Below are 15,754 nucleotides of genomic sequence, written 5' to 3'. Positions count from 1 at the left end.
ATAAATCTAGACAGACCTTACACTTTTCACAAAAATTAGCTCAAAATGGATCATAGACATAAATGTAAAACACAAAACTGTAAAACGCTAGAAGATAACACTGGAAAAAAACCTAGATGATCTTGAGCTTGGTGATGACTTTGTAGATACAACACCAAACACACTACCCATGAAAGAAATAACTGATAAGCTGGACTTCATTAAAACTTAAAACTTCTGCTCTGCAAATGACAATGTCAAGAAATTGGGAAGAAAGCCACAGACTGGGAGCAAACACAGTTTAACCTTGAACTACACAGGTTTGAACTGCATGGGCCCACTGACAGGCAAATGTTTTGCAACAATAACTATGACAGTACTACAAGGTTCACAGTTGGCTGACTCTGTGGAGTGCCAATTCTAAATTATATGTAGATTTTCAACTGCGTGGGAGGTTTGGTGTCCCTAACTTCTGTGCTGTTTAAGGGTCAACTGTATTTGCAAAAGACACATCTGATAAAGGACTGTTAGTCAAAATACTTTGCAAAAAAAAAAAAAAACCATAAAATGCAATGGTAGAAAAAGCCAAACAACCCATTAAAAAATCTCCCAAAGACCTCAACAGATACCTTAAAGATGGTACACAGATGGCAAATGAAAATATGAAAAGATGCTCCACAACATATGCTGTCAAGAAAGTGAAAATTAAAACAACAGTGCAATACCACTACATACCTATCAGAATGGCCAAAATCTGGAATACTGACAACATCAAATGCTGACGAGGACCTAGGGCAATGAAAACACCCAGTCACTGCTGGAGTGAATGCAAAACAGTACAGCTACTTTGGAAGATAGGTTGGCCATTTCTTAGAACACTAATCATACACTTAGCATACAAACCAGCAAACATGGCCCTTGGTATTAACCCAATGGAGTGGAAAACTTATGTCTACACAACAACTTGTACATAGATGTTTATAGCAGCTTTATTCATAATTGTCAAAACTTGGAAGCAACCAAGATGTCCTTTAGTAGGTGAATGGATAACAAATTTTGACACATCCAGACAATGAGATATTACCCAAAGATGTGAGCTATCAGGCCATGAAAAGACATGAAGGAAGGTAAATGTATACTGATAGCTGAAAGAAGCTAATTTGAAAAAATCTATGTAATATGTGACTCCAACTATATGATGTTTTGGAAAAGTCAAAACTATGGAGACAGTAAAACATTCAGTGAATATCTAAGGGTTGAGGGTGAGGGGAAGAATGAATAGGCAACACACAGATGGTTTTTAAGGCAATGAAAATACTCTGCATGATATCCTAATTATGGACACGTATCATCATACATTTGTTCAATCCCTTAGAATGTACAACACCAAAAGTGAACAGTAATACAAACTATGAGCTTTTTGTGATGAGGATGTTGTCAACCTACATTTATCAATTTTAACAATTGGAGCATTCTAATGAATGATGTTGAAATAGGGGAACCTGTGGAGGGGGGGGACACATGAGAAATATTTGTCCTTTGTCATAAATGTTGCTGTATATCTAAAACAGCTCTAAAAATAAAGCCTTAATAACAATAAGAAAGGAAAGTCTTGTGTTTTATGAAAGGTCACTGTGATTTCTGTGTAGAGAATGGATTGAAGTAGGGCAATAGTGAAAAGAGGCTGTTGCAGTGATTCAAATCAAAGAGAGATGGCTTGGGCTTGGAAGTTACCAGTGCATTTGGAGAAAGACCAAATGGGTTTGTATATATTTTAGATGCTAAACAGAAAAAGGTGCAATGGTAAATATGATTGGGGAAGGGTGTGAGGGGAGATGAGGAAAATGGAAAACGTTAAGCCCTCAGTTCAGTTGTTCAGTCGTGTCTGACTCTTTGTGACCCCATGAACCACAGCATGCCGGGCCTCCCTGTCCATCACCAACTCCCAGAGTTCACCCAACTCATGTCCATTGAGTCAGTGATGCCATCCAACCATCTCATCCTCTGTCGTCCCCTTCTCTTTCTGCCGTCAATCTTTCCCAGCATCAGGATCTTTTCAAATGAGTCAGCTCTCTGCATCAGGTGGCCAAAATATTGGAGTTTCAGCTTCAACATCAGTCCTTCCAATGAACACCCAGGACTGATCTCCTTTAGGATGGACTGGCTGGATCTCCTTGCAGTCCAAGGGACTCTCAAGAGTCTTCTCCAACACCACAGTTCAAAGGCATCAATTCTTTGGCACTCAGCCCTCTTTATAGTCCAACTCTCACTTCCATACATGACTACTGGAAAAACCATAGCCTTGAATAGATGGACATTTGTTTACAATGTAATGTCTCTGCTTTTAATATGCTGCCTAGGTTGGTCATAACTTTCCTCCAAGGAGTAAGCATCTTTTAATTTCATGGCTGCAATCACCATCTGCAGTGATTTTGGAGCCCAGAAAAATAAAGTCAGCCACTGTTTCCACTGTTTCTCCATCTATTTGCCATGAAGTGATGGGACCAGATGCCATGATCTTAGTGTTCTGAATGTTGAGCTTTAAGCCAACTATTTCACTCTCATCTTTCAATTTCATCAAGAGGCTCTTTATTTCTTCTTCACTTTCTGCCATAAAGGTGGTGTCATCTGCATATCTGAGGTTATTGATATTACTCCTGGAAATCTTGATTCTAGCTTGTGTTTCCTCCAGCCCAGCATTTCTCATGATGTATTCTGCATGTAAGTTACATAAGCAGGGTGACAATATACAGCCTTGACATACTCCTTTCCCTATTTGGAACCAATCTGTTGTTCCATGTCCAGTTCTAACTGTTGCTTCCTGACCTGCATACAGAATTCTCAAGAGGCAGGTCAGGTGGTCTGGAATTCCCATCTCTTTCAGAATTTTCCACAGTTTATTGTGATCCACCTGGTCAAAGGCTTTGGCATAGTCAATAAAGTAGTTCAGTTCAGTTCAGTCGCTCAGTCGTGTCCAACTCTTGAGACCCCATGAATCTCCGAATGCCAGGCCAATAAAGCAGAAATAGATGTTATTCTGGAACTTTTGCTTTTTTGATGATCCAGCGGATGTTGGCAATTTGATCTCTGGTTCCTCTGCCTTTTCTAAAACCAGTTTGAACATCTCGAAGTTCACAGTTCACAAACTGTTTAAACCTGACTGGGAGAATTTTGAGCATTACTTGACTAGCATATGAGATGAATGCAATTGTGCCATAGTTTGAGCATTCTTTGGCATTGCCTTTCTTTGGGATTGTAATGAAAATGGACCTTTTGCTGTCCTGTGACCATTGCTGAGTTTTCAAATTTGCTGACATATTGAGTGCAGCACTTTCACAGCATCATCTTTTAGGATTTGAAACAGCTCAACTGTAATTCCATCACCTCCACTACCTTTGTCCATAGTGATGCTTCCTAAGGCCCACTTGACTTCACATTCCAGGATGTCTGCCTCTAGGTGAGTGATCACACCATCGTGATTATCTGGGTAGTGAAGATCTATTTGGTACAGTTCCCCTGTGTATTCTTGCCACCTCTTCTTAATATCTTCTGCTTCTGTTGCTGCTGCTGCTGCTAAGTTACTTCAGTCATGTCTGACTCTGTGCGACTCCATAGACGGCAGCCCACCAGGTTCCCCCATCCCTGGGATTCTCCAGGCAAGAACACTGGACTGGGTTGCCATTTCCTTCTCCATTGCATGAAAGTGAAAAATTAAAGTGAAGTTGCTCAGTTGTGTCCGACTCTTAGTGACCCCATGGACTGCAGCATACCAGGCTCCTCCATCCATAGGATTTTCCAGGCAAGAGTACTGGAGTGGGGCGCCACTGCTTCTGTTAGGTCCATACCATTTCGGTCCTTTATTGAGCCTATCATTGCATGACATGTTCCCTTGGGATCTCTAATTTTCTTGAAGAGATCTCTAGTTGTTTCCATTCCATTTTTTCCTCTAATTTTTTGCATTGATTGCTGAGGCAGGCTTTCTTATCTCTCCTTGCTATTATTTGGAACTCTGCATTCAAATGGGTATATCTTTCCTTTTCTCCTTTGCTTTTCACTTCTCTTCTTTTCACAGCTATTTGTAAGGCCTCCTCAGACAGCCATTTTGCCTTTTTGCATTTCTTTTTCTTGGGGATGGTCTTGATCCCTGCCTCCTGTACAATGTCATGAACCTCTGTCCATAGTTCTTCAGGCACTCTGTCTATCAGATCTAATCCCTTGAATCTATTTCTCACTTCCACTGTATAATCATAAGGGATTTGATTTAGGTCATACCTGAATGGTCTAGTGGTTTTCTCCACTTTCTTCAATTTCAATCTGAATTTGGCAATAAGGAGTTCATGATCTGAGCCACAGTCAGCTCCCAGTCTTGTTTTTGCTGACTGTATAGAGCATCTCCATCTTTGTCTGCAAAGAATATAATCAATCTGATTTTGGTGTTGACCATCTGGTGATACATTGTGTAGAGTCTTCTCTTGTGTTGTTGGAAGAGGGTGTTTGCTATGACCAGTGCATTCTCTTGGCAAAACTCTACTAGCCTTTGCCCTGCTTCATTCTGTACTCCAAGGCCAAATTTGCCTGTTACTCCAGGTGTTTCTTGACTTCTTACTTTTGCATTCCAGTCCCCTATAATGAAAAAGACATCTTTTTTGGGTGTTAGTTCTAAAAGGTCTTGTAGGTCTTCATAGAACTGTTCAACTTCAGCTTCTTCAGCATTACTGGTCAGGGCCATAGACTTGGATTACCATGATATTGAATGGTTTGCCTTGGAAACAAACAGAGATCATTCTGTCATTTTTGAGATTGCATCCAAGTACTGCATTTCAGACTCTTTTGTTGACTATGAGGGCTACTCCATTTCTTCTAAGGGATTCTTGCCCACAGTAGTAGATATAATGGTCATCTGAGTTAAATTCACCCATTCCAGTCCATTTTAGCTCACTGATTTCTAAATGTCTGTGTTCACTCTTGCCATCTCCTGTTTGATCACTTCCAATTTGCCTTGATTCATGGACCTAACATTCCAGGTTCCTATGCAATATTGCTCTTTACAGCATCAGACCTTGCTTCCATCACCAGTCACATCCACAACTGGGTGTGTTTTTGCTTTGGCTCTGTCTCTTCATTCTTTCTGGAGTTATTTCTCCACTGATCTCCAGTAGCATATTGGGCACCTACCAACCTGGGGAGTTCATCTTTCAGTGTCCTATCTTTTTGCCTTTCATACTGTTCATGGGGTTCTCAAGGCAAGAATACTGAAGTGGTTTGCCATTCCCTTCTCCGGTGGACCACATACTGTCAGACCTCTCCACCACGACCCGTCTGTCTTGGGTGGCCCCATGTGGCATGGCTTAGTTTCATTGAGTTAGACAAGGTTGTGGTTCATGTGATCAGATTGGCTAGTTGCCTGTGATTGTGGTTTCAGTCTGTCTGCCCTCTGATGCCCTCTCTTAGCGCCTACTGTCTTACCTGGGTTTCTCTTACCTTGGACGTGGGATAGCTCCTTCGGCTACCACTCCTGACCTTGGACATGGGTTCCTTAACCCTCAAGAAACATTAATTCCCTAATGGCCATCCTTTGTTTTGAGTACTAAACACAGTATAGGACAGGAATGTAACAACTATTCAGTGAACAAGGAATGCATGCATTAATATATCCTATATATTTTAATTTTCAAGCCATTTTATTTTCTTTTCCCTTTTCTTAGCTGTTATTATTAAGTTGTGTGAGAAATCAGGCTTTACTGTAGTACTTGGTTTTAAGTGATGACACTTAGCAATACTTGAGGAACCACTGGATACTGCATTCAATGTTTTACTAGAGTCACTCTTTATGTTTTATGTGGTTTATGTTACGGCAACATTCAGTGAGTGAGCTGGGAATTAACTTTAGACTAGGATTAAGTTTTCCTGGACAAAGAGCTGTCATCAACAAATTGTGTCACCATAAGAACATTCCTTAACTTTGTTACTCCATTTACTCATCTAAATAAAGGGAACAGATACTAATTATATATCTGAAATGATCACTGCATGCAGTATTATAAATGCTTTATGAAATAAATCAAAATGAGTAAAATCACTCTGCAAATGTACATGAGTAACAAGAAATAACCCGTTTTATTATTTTCTTTTTGTAAATGGACTGATTTTGAGCAGTTCAGCCATTGCTTTTCTCTTTGAACATTTCTCTTCACATCTCTATTCCTATAATGATAACTTTCCTACTTTGTGAGTGAAGAATTTCTCTGGGTGTCATAGGTTGGGAGTAGTTTTCCTTGTCTGATGTTCTAATGGCTCAGCTCTGATGAAAGCTTCTTGAGGCACTCTGTGTTCACTTTTGTACCATCAAGGATTCTTTCTCTCTAATGTCCTTTCTTGTGATGCATGGCAAGAAGAACTTCCTTTTAACCAGTGTGACAATGAATAAAATAATAAACATAACTACTATCTCTATTATAATTTTTCTATCATAAGCAACTACCATTACTGAATAATTGCAGTGTTGTCAACACCACACCTACATTAATTAAATCAGATCTCATTTAGGACCTGTAAAATAAGTATCTAAAAAGGCATTTCTTCACTGTTATAGCTAAGGAAACCAAGGCTAAGTGAGATTGTATAACTCACTTATGAAGTAAAAGCAATGAGATTCAAACACAGGGCTGTCTGATAATGAAATCTACTGCCTTTCCAAAAATCATCTCAGGGCATTTCTGCTATTACTCTAAACATTAATCTGTAAATCATGAAAACAAAACAGATCTCTTTTATGATCATTTAAGAACACAAGGAATGCATTCACATTCAGAAAAGCCAAAAGTTACATGCTTATATTTACTTGCAGCCTCTGTGACAGAAGTTTTCAAAGTGTGATCTCACCAAACACTGGTGTCCTAAAAACACCACCAGTATGCTATGTTGCTAATCAAATAAGTGATTAGCCTTCCTAATTCACAGAAAAATCAGATTAATTAATACAATTCCTTTCTTTTGATATTTCCCCTATATATCTTTCTGGAACTTGCAGCATTTGCAATACTAGTGAATGATCAACTTGTTTTGTTCTTTTTATATCTACCTCTGCCCTTATATGTTTTCCACTCTTCAGAGTAACTTTTTAAAGAGAAACTCTCTTACTTAAAATCCAGCAGTAACTTCCCATTGATCTTGGGCTAAGTTCATAAACCCTAACCCATTCCTCTCTTTGCAAACTTAATTTTGCATTCCTCTTCTCCAGCCTCACTGGCCTTCTCTCAGTTTTTTGAAATCTGTTATGCTTCTCATAGCCCACGGCGTTCATACACTCTGTTTCCTCTCCTTAAAATGTCTTATTACTTACTTATTTGATTAATAACTATCTATTCTTAAGGTTTCAGTTTTAACATTCCTTTTCTCCCATGGACTGTAGCCTTCCAGGTTCCTCTGTCCGTGGGATTTCCCAGGCAAGAATACTAGAGTGGGTTGCCATTTCCTCCTCCAGGGATCTTCCCAACCCAGGGATCAAACCCATGTTTCCTGTGTCTCCTGCTTTGACAGGCGGGTTCTTTACCACTGAGCCAACTAGGAGAGTACCCAAGGGTTTTCTTAATTTATATCATTTGTTTATAACACATGACTGTAGTTTAACAACTTATAGGTTTTTTTTAAAAATCTGTCTTCCATGTTATACTATAATCTCCATGAGAACAAGGAGCACTCGTTGATGCTTATCCTTTCATTCCCGGTGCCTATATTATGCCTGGTACATAATAGGAATTCAGTACGTATTTACTGAGTAAATAAATGAGATACAGGAAAGAACAATGAAAAGATCAGCTCTATCTAATTTACATTCTTCAATAGGCCTTTTCTAGTGTCTGTGTATTTCAAGTAAAAGGACACACTTTATCTGAAAGCAGCAAAGAGAAATAGCAAATTAATGCAGGGATCATCAGTGTATTTTGAAGAAAAAGTTCTACTTGATTAACGCAAATCATCCCCATGGGTAATGAAAATGTATTTAGAAAACCTTAAGTATAAACATACATTTACACACATTGTATTTTTTAATAGGGTCCCAGACTCAGCAGAAATGCTCCAGGGTATCAAAAATTAATGAATAGAGCATTATTCAAATCAACAGAAGATTGCCAAACTGAAAGATCATACCATAAGGAGAATTTTGTAACTAATATTTGTTATGTACTTAATATTTATTTGGTTCTTTTCTGTACAATAACCTAATATTCACAAGTATAACAATTATTATCCACTTATTATAGATGAGGAATCTGAAGCTCTGATAGATTAAATAATTAGCATAGGCGCAAGAGATTCAAAATTGTTTCAAATTCCAAAGCCTATGTTCTTCTCAATATACCCTGGTGACTCTCTTGACCTCTGCATTTGCTCATTATTATTTTATACTATGGCCACTAGCTAACAGTTGATAGAGTCACAGTACTTAGGTACAAATTATAATAATTAATAAATAATGTTTTATCTCAACATTTAGTTGTGATACGAGAAGAGATATCATGCTATTGTATGTAAAGACTTTATACCATAAAAATGAAAATAATACTAAAATGAATATACATGTTTAATGCAATTCTAATTATAATTCCAGAGTTGTACATTAGTAATTTTTCTTATTATTAGAAACAAAAATAATTTAAGGTTCACTTGGAAGAGTAACTGACAACAATAACCAAGAAAAATCAAGAGATCAGTGAATAGTCACTTTGCCCTACCAGATGAGAACATTCTATCAATCTACTGTAATCAAATCAATGTGGTATTGATATAGAAATAGAGAAATACATCAGTGGAACAGAGAAAAGAATTCAGAAGCAGATGCTCGGACATACAAGAATTCACTATAATACACAGATATGATTTCAGTTGAGTGTTAGAAGAATAGTTTATTTAATATTTAGCATAAGCACAACTGGCTAGTAATTTGTAAGAATATAAATTAAAATCCTATTTCCCAATATATCAAAATAAAAAGAGTTATTAAAATCAATGGGAAATAAATGTAAAACTTCTTAAGATATGTATGAGGCTAAAAATAAAACCTAGGTATTCTTGTTCTCTAAGAAGTCTTTCACCAAAGTAAGAAACCTAAAATCTGCAAAAGGAAAACAAAATAAGTATTCCAATTTATGAAAAAATTAATAACTTTTACAAGGCAAAAATCGGAGAAGGAAATGGCAACCCACTCCAGTATTCTTGCCTGGAAAATCCCATGGACAGAGGAGCCTGGTGGGCTGCAGTCCATGGGGTCGCAAAGAGTCGGACACGACTGAAGCGACTTAGCAGCAGCAGCAGCAGGATAAGGCAAAAATGCATTAAACAAAGTGAATACATAAGAAATAAATTTGGAAATAAGAAATTAGATGACAAGAAAAGGTGAAACATCTACACCAATGCTTCTCAAAATTGAAGGAGCATTTCCTGGGGACCTTATTAATATGCAGATTCTAATACAGTAGGTCAAAGATGGGGCATTTCCAATCAACTCATAGGTGATGCTAATACTGACACTAAGAGAAAACAAGCACCCACATGGGAAAAAATAGACAGAGCATGCAAAGGCAATTTAGAAGCAAAAACTCAAATGACCAACACGTTTCAGAAGATGCTAAAATCACTAATAGTGAAATACATATAACACTGTGATAGGAGCCTTCATGCATTATTTTTTATTTGGCAAAAAAAAAGTTCTTTTATGATTAGAGGGATATACAGTAAAGGACTGCTTTCATAAAATACAGGCTTTGAATTTGAATTATCAGAACCCTTTGGGAAAGTTATTTAATAAAACTATCAAATTTTAAAATATACGTATCTTTAAAGGTCACACTGATAACTCATTGGTAAAGAAACTGCCTGCAATGCTGGAGACATGGGTTTGATCCCTGAGTTGGGAAGATCCCCTGGAGAAGGCAAGGCTACCCACTCCAGTATTCTGGCCTGGAGAATTGCATGGGCTGTATAGTCCATGGGGTTGCAAAGAGTGGACAGGACTGAATGACTTTCACTTTCACTTCAAGGTCACAGCTCCACTACTAGGAATTTGGCTTACTGTGATAAAACCAATGATATGGAAAATGTATGTACATATATGTTTGCTGCAGCACTATTTATAGAAACAATGAACAAAAAGAAAAGGGAATGTTTACATTTACTTATGTTATTAGATAAAATACAAAGCAGCTATACTTATAAATATGACCATTAAAATAATGAATTAGCGCTATACCATTTGAGATGAAATAATTTTCATAAGTTATTATTGGACAGGAAAAGCAAGATGGGACTCTAACAGGAACAAAGCCATTGTATGTGTATATATGTATATATATATTCACTAAGATGTTAATTCTTAGTTATATGTTGATGCTAATACATATTCACTATGATGTTAACTCAAGAGTTCATTCCCACTAATATACAGTTTATTCAGTGATAGGTAAAACAATCAGGGAACAAACACTAGCTATCTGTGTCAATGTTTACAAATCACCTTTCTATAATACAAACAGTCTAAATGGTTGGAGTTTGGAGGAAAGCAACTTGTAGAGGCGTAAAATAGGAAAATGATTGCACCGTCCCAAACCTATCAAAGAATAGTATAATGTCATTCACAGGAAATTGCATAAAAGGATGAATATGCACATTAAAACAGAAAAAAATAACAGAACTGTACCTATCAACCTGTAGATATCAACAAGATAGAATAAGTGAAATTAGAAAGTTGTTTACACACACACATATATAGTCTTAAAAGCAAGGGCAAAACAACTATATAGTTAATATCAATTATCAGTTACCTCAGGGATAAAGTCAGTGGGAAGATGGGATGGGAAAATAATTTCTCATTACAATAAAAAGAAATAGGCTATGCTTTTATAAAATGGATTATGCTTTCATTCTAATGAGCAAGTTGGCTATTTAAATACATTCTACACTAATTTTTGTAAGACAGATAATGATCCACCAATCCATTATCTTTTTATGATTTTCAATATTCCTGTATGGCTCTGTATCAAATGATAAATGCCTGGAGAAAGGTGATGTCCCTAACAGTTCAGTCACTCAGTTGTGTCTGACTCTTTGCAACCCCATGGACCTCAGCACACCAGGCTTCCCTGTCCATCATCAACTCCCGAAGCTTGCTCAAACTCACGACCATCGAGCTGGTGATGCCATCCAACCATCTCATCCTCTGTCATCCCCTTCTCCTCCCCCCTTCAATCTTTCCCAGCATCAGGGTTTTTTCAATGAGTCAATTCTTCACATCAGTTGGCCAAAGTATTGGAGCTTCAGCTTCAACATCAGTCCTTCCAATGAATATTCAGGACTGATTTCCTTTAGGACTGACTGGTTGGATCTCCTTGCAATCCAAGGGACTCTCAAGAGTCTTCTCCAACACCACAGTTCAAAGGCATCAATTCTTCAGTGCTCAGCTTTCTTTATGGTCCAACTCTCACATCCATACATGATTACTGGAAAAACCATAGCTTTGACTAGACAGACCTTTGTCAGCAAAGCAATGTCTCTGCTTTTTAATATGCTGTCTAGGTTGGTCATAGCTTTTCTTCCAAGGAGCAAGCATCTTTCAATTTCATGGCTGCAGTCACCATCTGCAGTGATTTTGGAGCCTCCCAAAAATAAAGTCTGTCACTGTTTCCATTGTTTTTCCATCCATTTGCCATGAAATGATGGGACTGGATGCCATGATCTTAGTGTTTTTGAATGGTGAGTTTCAAGTTAGCTTTTTCACTTTCCTCTTTCACTTTCATCAAGAGGCTCTTTAGTTCCTTTTCACTTTCTGCCATAAGGGTGATATTATCTGCATATCCAATGTCCCTATAAAATTGCCTAATTCTAAAATTAAAAAAATAATAATTTTATTCATTCTGTAAATGGTATTTTATTTGCTTATTTTATTTTCCTAAATATGAATATAAACCTATAGAACTTTTCTACTCTAGGCCAAATCACATGGAGAAACATAAGGAAATAAAAGTCAGGTGGCCTGGATTCTAGTCCTGTCTCTGCCACTGTGTGACCTTTAAATATTTCAACAAAGAAAAGGAAAAAAGGGCAGCCTAGAAGTAACTGGGATCAGCAGAAACATGACACTAAACAAATATGTCTAATTCATCATGTAATTATGCTTTGAACACAGATGTGTTCAAATAATCCTTTACAGCCCAAGAAGCCACAACCAATTGGACAGTTTGCCCAAGAAATAAAGTTATTTTTTGTCATTCTATATAACAACAATCTTTTTCTATCTCTACTTCTCAAAAACTGTCCATTGTTCTTTATTGTCTTCCTTACTGATGTGTCATTCTTCCACCCTTTGCCTTGCCTTTGCAATATCACTGTTTAGTATACACTAAACATTCATGAAATACTGAAAAACAAATAATTCAGATCACTATCACCAAGGAAAAAGAATCCATATCTTGTCATCCATATCTTTCCACTTACCCTCACCCTGGATTCCATCTACTTGTTTCTTTTTTAAAAAATAATTTATTACAGTATAATTGAAAAACAAAAAGGTACACATTTTTAACATATATAGCCTGGCCATGGGAGAAACTACACCTTACATTGGATGTTAATTCAAAGCATATAGAGACACCTGGAGAATCTTACCCCAAACCTACAAAGTATTGCCACCTAGCTGACACTGTAACTGAGTTTTCAAAAGGCCATTCCACTCTTCTATCAAGCCAGCTGCTTCAGGATGGTGGGGACAATGGTAAGACCATTGAATTTGAAGATGATGGGCCTATTGTTGCAATTCATCTACTCTGAAGTTGGTCCCTTGACCAAAAGAAATTCTGTGTGGAGTACCATGATGGTGCATAAGGCACCATCAAGTGCACATCTGGCAGTTTTTGCAGAAGCACTGTGTGTAGGGAAGGCAAATCCATATACAAAGTGTCTATTCCGGTAAGAATCAGGCAATTCCTCTTCCATGATGGAAGTGACCTAATATAATCAACCTGACATCAGGTCTGATCACCCTGAACAGTCCATGTTAGAGACTCAATGTTGGCCTCTACCACCAGCAAATTGGGCACTCAGCAGTAGCTATAATCAGGACAACCTTGGTGAGTTGAAGTACATGTTGCTGAGCCCATGATAAATTCCACCCCTGACATTATGACCATTGTTATAAGTTCACCTGGTAATGACCAGGGAAGCTGGGGAAAGAGTCCAACTGCTATCCTTAGAAGGTGCTATCCTACTCACTTGATTATTAAAATCCTTTTCTGTTGATGTCACTCATTAGTAGCACTCACATAGAACACAAATATCTTCGTGTTGTTGTTATTGTTGCTTTGCACATTCACAAAATTCTATCCACATATCTCGACCCTAGACCTCCTTGTTACTAATTTTCCAATCATGTTTCAAATCCCTACCTACCCAGACAAATCATTTTCCATAGTCAATAAATGGGAATATACTTTTGTTTCTGGCAATTTCTCCTTCTTTGAAAATTAAAAACAAAGTGACCAGATCAAAGCTCTGCACACTGGGAGGATTGCCCTTCACTAATGTTCTTCAGGGATGTCTCAGAAAGGTGCTGTACCACTATATCTGTCCACTTTCAGATGATGCCTGCATGCCATAAAAAGCCATCTGTAAATCAGGCCTGAGTTTTCTCTTACTGAGTCAACTAATCATATGGATTCCCCATGAGGCCATAGATTCAGGCTGGGTGAAAGAAAAGTATACAGCAGGAGAAGGGGCCATAGGCATTAGGGTCACTTTGTTATATAATTAATTGTGCCTTCACAGTCTGTTCAATTGTGATCTTGTACTGGGTGGGCCAAAAAGTTCATTTGGGTTTTTCTGTAGCATCTTATGAGAAACCCAAACAAAAGTTTTGGCCAGCCCAATATATGTCACTTCCATTTGATGATGGAGTACTGCTGGCCTTGTGGCTCATATACCACCTAGTTCATGATGGGCAACTTAGATAACTTGGTTGCTCATGGCCGACCATTCAGTCTCTACAAAGATTCAGTAGCAAGTCAAAAGTGGTTTCTCAAAAAAAAAAAAAAAGTAGTTATCCAGGAAGATGGCAGGACTTTGTTCCAAAATTCCAAGAATCTATTAATACTCAAGGATTCATTGACAATGGGACATATTTTTATCTGCCACTGACACTGCAAGCACCATTGGATCTCCTGTATCAGACTGTCCAAGTGGCAGAGCAGCTTTCATGACAGCCCGAATCTGTTGGAAAGCCTGCTCTTGTTCTTAAAAACTATAAGATTTCATGGAACTCAGTAAATGAGCCAGAACAGCACATCCCAATGAGGAATATGTTGTCTCAAATGGCCAAAGAGACTGACTAGGAGTTAAGCCTCTTTTTAGTAGTAATGGCTTGTGGAAGGGAAAGGAGATCAAGTCCCCATCATTTCTGTGATGACACTGAGCTGGAGAGTTGATACACTCCTGAAACAAAACAATGGAGGTATATTGTTGGCTTTGTCAGTTGCAAGTCAACTGCTTCTAGTGGTCTTTGTTAAGAGGTGTGGAGAAAAACAAAAACAAAAATATTTACCAGATCAGGTCAATAGCTGCATATCAGGTGCCAAAGTATGTGTTAATTTGTTCAAACAATAAAATCACATCTGGTACAGCAGCTGCAATTCAGTCACCACCTGAGTAAGTTTATAATAATCTACTGTCATTCTCCAAGATCCACCTGTTTTCTACAGGCCAAACAGGTGAGTTGAATGGAATGTGGTAAGAATCACTTTCAAGTCTTTGATGGTGGGACAGATCTCTACAATCCCTCCTGGAATGTGGTATTGCTTTTGTTTTCCATTTTCCCAGGAAGAGGAAGCTCTAAGTGACTTCCATTTGGCTTATCCTACCATAATACCCTCACTCCACATGTCACATAACTAGTATGGATATTCTACTAGTGCAGAGTATCTTTAATCCATGTTAGCATTCTAGAGCTGGAGAACTAGAGGACAGGTTGTGGGCCCAGTGTGTGACTGACTTAAGCTGATGCTCCGCTGAGTACCTGATATGTATAAACTTTTAATTTCACTGATGCAGCATACAAACATGTTCAGTCTCCTGGAATTATTATCAGTTCAGACTCACCATATATTAAACCCTTAAAAGTCAGATGATTTTCTTTTGCTCAATCTGTAGTTTCCTACAAGGTGATTACCTCAGGTTCAGTTCAGTTCAGTTCAGTCGCTCATTTGTGTCCAACTCTTTGTGACCCCATGGACTGCAGCACGACAGGCCTCCCTGTCCATCACCAACTCCCAGAGTTTACTCAAATTCATGTCCATTGAGTCAGTGATGTCATCCAACCATCTCATCTTCTGTCATCCCCTTCTCCTCCTGTCTTCAATCTTTCCCAGCATCAGGGTCTTTTCAAATGAGTCAGTTTGTCACATCAGGTGGCCAAAGTACTGGAGTTTCAGATTCAGCATCAGTCCTTCCAATGAATATTCAGGACTGATTTCTTTTAGGATGGACTGGTTGGATCTCCTTGCAGTCCAAGGGACTCTCAAGAGTCTTCTCCAACACCACAGTTCAAAGGCATCAATTCTTCAGCATTCAGCTTTCTTTATAGTCCAACTCTCACATCCATACATGACTACTGGAAAAACCATAGCCTTGACTAGATAAACCTTTGTTGGCAAAGTAATGTCTCTGCTTTTTAATATGCTGTCTAGTTTGGTCATACTTTTCTTCCAAGAAGCAAGCATCTTTTAATTTCATA

Source organism: Odocoileus virginianus, unplaced genomic scaffold (genome assembly GCF_023699985.2).
Source record: "Odocoileus virginianus isolate 20LAN1187 ecotype Illinois unplaced genomic scaffold, Ovbor_1.2 Unplaced_Scaffold_2, whole genome shotgun sequence".
NCBI lineage: Eukaryota > Metazoa > Chordata > Mammalia > Artiodactyla > Cervidae > Odocoileus > Odocoileus virginianus.
Note: the sequence above shows the minus strand (reverse complement) of the source record.